Genomic DNA, 11,798 nt, shown 5'->3' on the forward strand with positions numbered 1-11,798 from the left:
GACTATAATGAGCCTCAGAAAGAATAGCTTTTTCAACTCTTCATCACAGGGAATACAAATCCGTCCTCGATAATACAAACTTCCATTAAATTTAACCTCAAAGTCTTTACTTTCTCCCTTGTTCACTTAATCAATTCTTACTAAGGATTTCTCGTCTTTATATTGAAGATCTTTTATCCGATCTAATAATGCATGCCTCAACTTTAATTCTTTAATAAGCGTATAATCTTTTTCCACTTACAATCGAGCATCTAAAGCTCTCAAGCATAAAAACGTCTTTCAGATAAGTGCATCAGCCACTACACTAGCCTTTCCAGGATGATAATCGATAATCACATCATAATGTTTTAGGAGCTCGATCCATCTCATTTGTCTCTGATTCAATTCCTTATAAGTTATCAGATACTTTAAACTTTTATGATCCATTTAGATATAACACCATTCATCATACATATAGTGGCGCCATATCTTTAAAGCAAATACAACAACTGCTAACTCCAAATCATGAGTCAGATAATTCCTTTCATGTATTTCCAGCTATCTCGAAGCATAAGCCACCACCTTGCCTTCTTGAATGAGCACACGTCCCAAGTCATTATAAGATGCATCAATAAAGATCTCATAGTCTTTTCTTGATTCTGGTTGCACTAAAACTGATGCCTCTATCAGAATCTTCTTAAGCATGTCAAAGGTTTTTTTGGCACTTTTTGATCCATACAAATATCACATTTTTCTTAGCAACTTAGTAAGTGGAGAAGCATTCATCAAGAAAATTTTCAGGAATATCCGATAATAACCAACTAATCCTAGAAAACTTCTAACTTTAGAAACATTTTACAGAGTTTTCCACTCCACTATTTCTTTACTTTCTTGGGATCAACTCTGATTCCCTCTGTTGAAATAATGCGCCAAGAAAAGAAACTTTTGGCAAACAGAATTCACATTTTGACAACTTGGCATAAAGTTTTTTATCCCGTAATGTTTGAAATACAATATAGAGATGTGCATTGTGTTCTTATTTTGTTTTGGATTAAACAAAAATATTGTCAATAAACATGACCAAAAATTGATCTAAATACTGTTGAAATACCTGATTCATCAGATCCATAAATGCTATAGGAGCATTGGTAAATCCAAATGGCATAATTACAAACTCATAGTGACATATCGGGTTCTGAAAGACGTTTCCAGAACATTTTTCTCTTTAATCTTTAATTGATGATACCCGGATCGAAGATAAATCTTTGAAAATACCAAAGCACCTTTAAGCTGATCAAACATATCCTCGATCCTCAGAGGAGGATATATATTCTTCGCCGTCACTTTCTTCAGTTGACAGTAATCTATGCATAATCACATAGATCCATGTTTTTTAACAAAAAGTACCAATGGGCATCACAGAGACACACTTGGTCTAATAAAAACCCGATCAAGGAGATATTGCAACTGCATCTTTAGCTCTCTGAGTTCAGTCAGAGACATTCTATTCAAGGCCATCAAACTACGTGCAATACCCGAAAAAATAAATATTGAATTCCAAACTTTCGGAATATCCTCCAAACTGACCTTAGATGCTCAACAATCTATCACAGTAGCCTAAAAAGTTGAACAACATTTTGACATCAATTTCTTAGTAGTCACAATTGATAAAACATTGGTCAATGATTTAGCTTTTTCTCTAATTATTATAATTTCAGAACCCTCCGTATCTTTCACAAATAATCTCTTCATGTGAAAATCTACCAAACCATAATGTGGAGATAACCAATTCATCCTCAAAATGATCTCAAACTCATCAAACGACAATTCTATAATATTCACCAGGAACACAACCCATTGAATCTTTATCAGTCAATTTTTGTTATTTGCTTTACTGTGGTACTATGACCCAATGGATTTGTCTTTATCATATCACTATCAATGGGTTCTAAGGGAATACTATTTCTTCTAACTAATTTTATACTGACATAAGAATGTGTAAAACCTGAATTAATTAGAACAAATACAAGCTCATCATAAAGATAAAGAGTACATGTTATAATATCTAGATCATCATGATCCTCCCCATTTTTGATATTGTATACTCTGGCTGGAGCACGTAAATCAAAATGGGATGTCGTATATGAAAATCCTATCCCTCCACCTCTGCCTCAATCTCGCTAAGACACTACTATATACCTCTCTATCTATATTGATTTCTCTCCTACCATCGAATAGTCTCTAATAAAATGGCTAGTGTCTCTACATCGAAAACAAGCTCTTGAGGCCGCTCTACATGCTCCAGGGTGAGTTTTACCACAATACTGACATAATGAAAACTAGCCTTGTGCCTATGGTGATCTACCAGCTCCAGTAGTTGTCGTCTGAGTCCGTCGGCCTTTTCTCTCATCTCAAACCCTTTACAACCAGAAACGCTAACTTCATACTTATTTTGATACTCATAACTTGAGCCCTGACCTTTTTTAGACTTAGATGCTGATGATACTCTTGATACCTTGGTTGATTGTCGTCTCTGCTCAATCATAACTCTTTTAGTTGGGCCATCTCTAACTCTTTAGCCTGTTTCACCACTTCTTGAAAGGTAGAAAAATTCACTATGAACAGAAGTTCCTTCAGACTTGGACGTAGGCCCCAAATAAATCTCTGACATAAATCTTTTTCAGTGGGAATCAGCTTTAAAGCATATCGACACAGCTTATTAAATTCATATTTATATTCACATTCTATCATGTTTCCCTAAATCATATTGAAAAAGTTTTTCTTCATTTGCGTGATAAACTGCTCTCCAATATACTTTCTCTGAAATGCCTCATAGAAAAACTACCATGTAACTTGCTATGGAGGGGCACGCATAGTCATATTAGTCACCAAATACGAGCATGCCCTCAAAGTAATGATATTATTCCCTCTAATTTTCCTCATATAAACAGTAAAGATTGTTCAACATAATCTTCACGTCATTCAACCATATATCAACCAATATTGGGCCTTCAATTGCATATCTTTAAATTCAAGAGCTCCTTAACATTTTAAGTCTTTTAGAATAGGTACTCTAGGAGGTGGAGGAGTAAATGGAGGTGGGGACGGAGGAGGAGGGGGAGGTGCTACTACTAGCTAATATCGAACCAAGATAGCCTCTTGAGCCTGAAGGAAAGTCCTCTGATATAGAGTTGGCACTCCCTGATGTACTTTTGCTCCAAACTGATTAGATGAATAGGAGGCGCATGCTCAATCTCATTACTACCACTAAGTTCCCACGAGAACCTCCTGTTCAGTAGCTCGTCTCAAGGCCTCTAAATCTGACATCAAAACAATAACATTTAACCTTACGTTGGTAAGGAGCAACATTGTTATTAAAATCACTTAACCATACAATATCAGTAATATCGATATCCTTTTGGCATGTATACATTTCCAGCATAAAATAAACTCAGTTTAGGCCAAAAATCGACTAAACTTGCAGCTCTGATACCAATAAATATAACACCCATAATCATATACATTTCAAATTACAAGTTAAAGATGTTACATTATTCATTTTAAACCTTCATTGCATAAAAATCCCTTAAAATTTTCTTTCATTTTGATATTTCAGTTTAGCATTTTTAAACAATTTAATTGATCACATATAATCATTAACTAATAATTTTATCATAAAAGCAAAACCAATTTTATGCAGCAACTAGGCAATTCCATGCTATTTCTTAATCCATGTAAAATTGTCAAAATGATTTTTAATTTCAAAATCATTCAATAAACTTTTAAAACATTTTATATTATATATACTATTCATTCACATCTTGTCTTGCTAATACTGTTGGTAGGTACCATTTTCAAAAGATGCTTGGGGGGCTCCTTACTTAACATCTTTTTTATATTCGAACCTATGTATGAAAATCATCACACGCTAAGTAAAATCTTATTGAGGTAATATAAGTTTAAAGGTGTGATAGAACATAAAATTTCAAAACAGATCAAAATATTAATATTAAATTCAAATAAAATCATTGAATTTCCAAACCAACATATTCAAGCCATTTTCTTCTTTAGAAACCTGAAAATCATCATCTCATGATTTCATAATAATCACGATATTCAACAATGTACATATTCTTCATTTTGCATTCTTTTTCATTTCATCACATTTCAGAACTTTCTCATTCATTTTCATAGCCCAATGTATATTTAAGAGAATGCAAGGTACATGAGTAAAACAAGTGTGCGCAATAAGCACTCCAGGTGCTATCATCAGAAATAGAAATATGCACTCAAGGTGCAATCATCAGATACATAAATATGCACTCCAGGTGCAATTAGATAATGTGCACAAATGTACCATATCAGAATTAGAATCACTCTAACTCATGGCATGCCAATTGTGCGTTCAACTCTCAATGCAACAGAAAATGGGCTTTCAGAAAAAAATCATATCGTTTATAAATTTAACATTTCCATTTAGATCATATTAAACTTATAATTTATTCAAAAACCAATATTCAACATATAATTTATTCAAAACCAGTACTTGGGTAGTTCATAACCTAAAATAATTTAGAAAACATTTCTGAAATCATTATGGAAATATTTTGTCATTAAAATCAAATCTTTATTTAAAATCATACGAGGTTGATTTATCGCAAGTCTTCATCAATCAATATAATTAAATAAATAAAATGCACTCACCTTTTCCTCACTACTAACCTTTTATACGATATTCCTTGCAACACCTATGACTCGTATACTTATGCCAATACATGTTATAGATGTCACATGAATTACTTAAAACATTTCCCAACTCAAAAGTGATTTAAAATTTATTTTCTCCAAATTGTAATGAATAAAATAAAATTATTAAATCACATAAAACTACACATGATATTTAAAATAGATATAAATATAAAATACATTCATTCATAAAAGTAATACTGGTTAAAACTATCCATGATGAAATAAAGTAAAACAAATTAGTTTAGCCATTACAAACCAATTCAAAAAATAGTTCAATAGATCAACTAGAACATTCATAAGTGCATGCCATTAACTAACTCAAAATCACATCAAATGCTATCTTACTGATATTGTAATATACTCTTCGATGCTTGGGGTTAGTTAGTTTTCCTTACTCCTACTCCTGATCTTTACCTACACGTGAAGATCATCACACACTAAGTATATACTTAGTGAGGCAATTAAAATAATAAACAATGCAATACAACCCATGCATGAAATTAATTGTCATTTTCCATTGCCATAAGATCATCTTACCTGCATGTCCAATATTTTACCATAATCAAAATGTCATGATATAAATATAATCATTTTTACCACTAACTATAGCCCAAACATAAACCTATGAAGACCCGGGTATTCGAGTAATATATACACCGAAGTGCTAATACATATAAGATCGTGCCCACCATAATACACATAAGGCCGTGCCCACCATAATACACATAAGGTCGTGCCTACCATATGCACTTAGTTCCCTTACACACTATAATGATGCACTAAATGTCTTTACACACTAGTGCTAATATAAAGCTACAGCTGTTGTACTCTGTGGTATGCCAATTATACCCTGTCCTTCAACAACTTACTTAGACATATATATAATTTATTTCATCAATGGCATCATATATCCATATTATTAACATTAGGGCAGTTCATAACCCAAAATAACATTCATGACAAAATATCATATTATCAGTGATCAATGCATTATGATTTCACACTTTGACATATCAAGGTCATGTCGATATTATAAATAATGACATAATATCATGCTAATATAAACAAAGTAGACTCATTGCAAGTCTTCCTAATGATGTATAGAACATCTATGTACAATGTCATGCATGCATTGCAGTCACCTTGAGACTTTATATATTTCAAAAGATTTACCTCACTATGCTCCAAACTTAATCCTTTTTATACTCAACTGGCTTCGAACACAAAGTCAATCACGATCTGTATAAAATCACAAATTTATATCGACACATATGTTAGTATTGTATAAACATCAATATATTTCAAAAACAAAATCCATAATTATACTTGAAACTTATTCACCACCAAAATACTTCAACACTTATTAATTTATTTTAATATTGGCACCAACTTTTCCAAATTATATAAAATGGCCCTTCACTATTTTACCAATTAAATTTTCAATTCAAAAAATTCTAGCATTGAAATTATTACCAGCCAAGTACATTACAAAGGCATAATTACAATTAAACACCACAAACTATTCGAATATTGCATAAAAATCACTAAACTTTTCAAAGTTCCATAATGATCAGATTTCACATCCTAACACTCATTACAATTCCCAAACAACAATTTCTAGAATAGTACATCAACTATTGAACAATTACACAATAACCCATTATTTTTCAAAAATTGTCGATTTGGTCCCCTAACTTTTTAAAAATTAATAAAGGGTCCCCAAATTTTTCTAAGGCTTTTAGAATACTTCCTACATCTCTTACATATTTTTTCCATAATTTTTCTCATCCATTTTAAGCCATGGCTGAAAGTTACAAAGTTCCAAAACTAGGGTTTTCATGATTTTGTTTGATTTTGATTCGATTGAAGCATGAAATCAACCTCCATCCAACCTTAAAACATCTATATAATCAAATCCCTAATCAAATTTCATCAAAATAAAAAGTTTCATAACTCTATAATTTGACCGAAACTCATGGAAGCATTTTTTAGAGGATTAAACATGTTTGAATCATCAAACAATGTTGAAAATGAATCTACAACCTCAAAACATAAAGATTCATCATCAATTCCACAAAACCTAATATGAAACATAAACCTTATAATTTTGTATCTTTGAAATCAAGCAAGATTAGCAAGTATAAATAGTACCAAAATATAGCGTTTTTCACGTAGAACAATTTTCTATTTCACAGCATAACTCAAAATCCAAAGAAAATTGCTCAAAAATTAAAAAGAAACTTTCTCTCACCTTTGGAGGAGTTCACGACTTGAAGGATAAAAGATGAACAAGGTTTCATGAAATATTAGATAAATTTCATGTTAATTTACCTTTAATTTAAGCTTAAATGAAATTTTATTCATTTACTTGAAAAAAAACTAATTTACCGTTAATGAAACTTCATATTTACCATCAAACCAAGACACCTCAACCTTATCATCTTTCAAAAGTCGAAGATGAACAAAATATTTCACACTTTACCATTTTTCCCATTCAACTTTCCAAAAATTTCAATCTTGCCACTTTAATCTAAAGATTCAGATTTAAAATGGAATTAAATCCTTAAATCCAATGGTTCATATTATTTTCCATCATTTTAACATGTGGAAATAATATTTATAAGCTTAATTTATCATCCTTCAATTTTTCTCAAAATTTCTAATCGATCCTATATACCAAATTTTTACTATACTTTAAAACTTTCTAGATTTTTAACACAATTTCCAGATCAAGAATATGATTTCAATAAAAACCCACTTTCAAGTGTAAACTGTCCATTTATGGAATAAAAATTCTTCTTGAGAAAATTACCAATTAGAGCCCTAAATTTTTATACTTTGGTAACCAAACTTTCAAAATTTGCATTTTGGTCACTAACTAAAATTTTGGTGTATTACAACTCTCCCCTTAAGAAAATTCATCCTCGAATTTTAAGATGTACCTGATGTGAAGAGGTGTGGATATTTTTCCTCATGTCCTCCTCTATTTCCCAAGTAGCTTCCTCGACTTTATGATTTCGCCAAAGTACTTTAACTAGAGGAATCGTCTTCCTACATCATTCTTTGATTTTTTGAGCCAAAATATGTATTGGTTCTTCTTCATAAGTCAAATTTGGTCGAATCTCAATTTTCTCCTGTGCAATGACATATGAAGGATCTGATCGATACTTTCTAAGCATCAACTCATGAAAAACATTGTCAACTTTGTCCACCTCCGGAGGTAATGCTAACTGGTAGGCCGCCAGTCTGACTCTGTCTAAGATCTCATAAGGTCGAATGAATCTTGGACTTAATTTTCCTTTGCGCCCAAAATGCAATATTTTTTCCAAGGTGATACTTTTAGAAAAACTTTATCACCTTCATGGAATTTAATCTATTTGCATAAGACTTTCGTCGATCAGATGTTATCTTGAGATTATCTTGAATTATCCTCACTTTATCCTCGACCTCTTTCAATAAATCAGGGCCAACAAGATCCCGATCTTTTACTCGAACCAATTTAATGGTGATCGACACTTTCTCCCATATAAAGCTTCGTAAGAAGCCATCTTGATACTCGATTGATAACTTTTGTTGTAGGCAAATTCCGCTAAAGGAAAATAATTTTCCCACGTTCCCTTGAACTCAATCACACATGTCCTCAGCATATCCTCTACTATCTGGATAGTCTGCTCTGACTGATCATCCTTCTGTGGATGAAAAGCGATACTATAATTTAATCTCCAAAGCTTTATGCAAAGAATTCTAGAATATCGATCTGAACCTTGGATCTCGGTCAGATATGATCGATACTGGAACTCCATATAGATGAACTATATCTTTTATATACAACTCTATGTACTTATCTAATGAATAGTCCATTCACACTGGAATGAAATGTGCCGACTTAGTTAACTAGTCAACTATCACCCAAATAGAATCCTTAGTTTGGTGTCAAAGGTAGCCCTGTAACAAAATCGATAGTGACTCTTTCCCATTTTCACTCTGGAATTAAAATCGGTTGCAATAATCCCGAAGGCACTTGATATTAAGCATTTACTTGTTGACACGTCAGACATGTAGCAACAAACTCAGTGATGACTCTTTTCATACCCCACCACCAATGCTAACTCTTTAAATACTGATACATCTTGTTCTCGCCTGGGTGCATATTCAGCGGACTATAATATGCCTTAGAAATAATATATTTTATCATGTGAATGCATATTCTTCCTCGGTAATACAAACATCCATCATACTTGACTTCAAAGTATTTAGTCCCACATTTTTCTATTTGTGCAATCTTTTCCAAGCATATTCCATATTTCTTTTGTAGCTCTTTTATCCGATCTAGAAGCATCAGTTTAATCCTTAATTCAGCCAACAGTGCACCATTTTCCTTTAAAGATAAATGTGTATCTAAACTTTGCAAAGTTGTGAAAGTCTTTCGGCTAAGTGCATCAACTACAACATTAGCTTTCCCTGGATGATAGTCAATGACTACATCATAGTCCTTTAAAAGTTCTATCCATCTTCTTTGTCTCAAGTTTAGCTCTTTTTAAGTTAACAAGTACTTTAAACTTTTATGATCCGTGTAGATGTAGCACCGCTCATATTACAAATAATGACACCAAATCTTTAGAGCAAACATTACTGCTTCCAAATCAAGATCATGCGTGGGATAATTTTTCTTGTTCGTCTTTAGTTGTCGAGAAGTATAAGCTACAGCCTTACTTTTTTGCACAAGTACACAACCTAAACCATTATGAGATACATCGCTATATACCACATACTCTTTACCAGATTTTGGTTGTACCAGAACTGGTGCCTATGTTAAAATATTCTTTAGAGCTTCAAAACTCTCTTGATACTTCTCTATCCAAATAAATGAAACATCTTTTATTAAGAGTTTGGTCAACGAAGAAGCAATCATTGAAAAATTCTTCATGAACCTTCGATAATAACTAGTGAGTCCCAAGAAGCTTCGAACCTCTGTCACATTCTTTCGGGGTTTCCACTCCACTATCACATGAACTTTCTTAGGATCAACCCTTATGCCTTTTGCCGAGACCACATGACCAAGAAAGGAAACTCTGACAGCCAAAATTCACACTTTGATAGCTTGGCATATAACTTTTCCTCCTTATGGATCTCAAGCACAGTTCGAAGGTGGGCATCATGCTCTTTCTTTTTCCTCGAGTACACTAGAATGTCATCAATAAATAACACCATGAACTGATCCAAGTAAGACTAAAATACTCGATTCATCAAATCCATGAATGCTTCCGGAGCATTGGTCAAACCAAATGGCATCACCACAAACTCGTAATGCCCATATCGTGTTTTGAAAACTGTCTTTGGAATATCTTCGTCTTTAATCTTTAACTGGTGATATCCCGATCGAAGATCAATCTTAGAAAAATTATTGTTCCTTTAAGCTGATCAAACAAATCATCAATCCTTGGAAGAGGATACTTGTTCTTGATAGTCATTTTGTTTAACTACCGATAATCTATACATAATCGCATGAATCCATCTTTCTTTTTCTCAAACAGCACCGATGCTCCCCAATGTGAAACACTTGGTCTAATGAATCCTTGATCTAGAAACTCTTGCAATTGAGACTTTAATTCCCTTAATTCTGTCGGGGCCATTAGATAAGGAGCCATCGAAATAAGAGCAGAACCTGGAAATACGTTAATACCAAACCCCACCTCTCTGTCTCGAGGTAATCCAGGTAACTCATCTGGAAACACCTATGGATACTCTCAAACGGTTGGAATGTCTTCCAACTAAAATTCATCAGCTCGTTTATCCACCACATTCGCTAAAATTGTTTGAAATCCTTGTGACAACAATTTCTTAGCAGTAAAGGCTGAAATCAAATTAGATAAGGGATTTACACTTTCTCCAACAAATATTATCTATGAACCTTTTGCATCTTTTAAAAAAATCTTCAAATGACAATCTACCCAAACATAGTAGTAAGATAACCAATCCATTCCTAAGATTATTCCAAACTCCTCAAAAGGTAATTCTAACAAATTTGCAGAAAATTCTATCTCTATATCTTTATCAAACAATTCTTACATATCCAACTAATCCTCGACTACGAAAGAACGGATTGATTGCCAAAATATCACTAGAAATAGGTTCTAGAGAGATTCCCCTATCTCTAACCAGCCTTATGCTAATATAAGAGATAAAAAGGTACCTACTATAATCTCAGTAGCATCTCAATCATCATTAGTTTTGATATGATAAATTCGAGAAGTAGTCTTGCCTTCTTGATTGGATGAAACCTCAAACATACCTGGTTTACCTCATTCGCCATCTCTGCCCTTCTAGGGTCCTACTACCGACTGGTCTGGATATAGCTTTGGATAGTGCCTTTTATAATGACCAGCTTGCCCATAGTTGTAGTATTTTCCATCAATGAACCAACACTAACCAGGATGACTCTTTCCACAAAACTTACATTTTGTAGTACGGAATCCCGAACCTTGGGTACTTGATAAAGTTGTATGGGTCTGCTTTGATTTCCCTCCAGAAAATCCCTTTTCACTTGTAGATGTTGATGATGAAGTAATTTTTTGCTGTTGGCCTTTGTTGTGTTTGGAAAATGGTGCAAAGAAGGAGTTTCCAAACTTTTTGCTTGTCTGAGCCTTTTTCGCTTCTAAATCTTAAAAATAAACTTTTTCCATGTATTTAGCTTTATTTACCGCTTCTTCAAAAGCAATAAAATGGTGAGACACCATAATTTTTTTGTACTGAGGATCTAATCTAGAAATAAACTGATCAATTTTGGCTTTCTCCGTCGAAAGTAACTCCGATGCAAATCAACTCAAAATATGGAATTCACATTCATATTCATATAATGTTCTGCCAGACTGCTTTAGATTCAGAAGTTATTGCATCGTTTCATTGATGAACACGTCCCAGTGTACTTCTCCTTGAATTCACTCAGGAAGAAGTTCCATGTGATATGTTCAGGAGGAACTCGTGCGGCGACTGTATTCCTCCACACACTAGCTTGCTCCATCAATAGAGACACAACCCCTTCTAGTTTTCCCTGATCATCACAAGGAATT

The sequence above is a fragment of the Hibiscus syriacus genome, unplaced genomic scaffold (assembly GCF_006381635.1).
Source record: "Hibiscus syriacus cultivar Baekdansim isolate YM2019G1 unplaced genomic scaffold, ASM638163v2 tig00116984_pilon, whole genome shotgun sequence".
In the NCBI taxonomy this organism is placed as follows: domain Eukaryota; kingdom Viridiplantae; phylum Streptophyta; class Magnoliopsida; order Malvales; family Malvaceae; genus Hibiscus; species Hibiscus syriacus.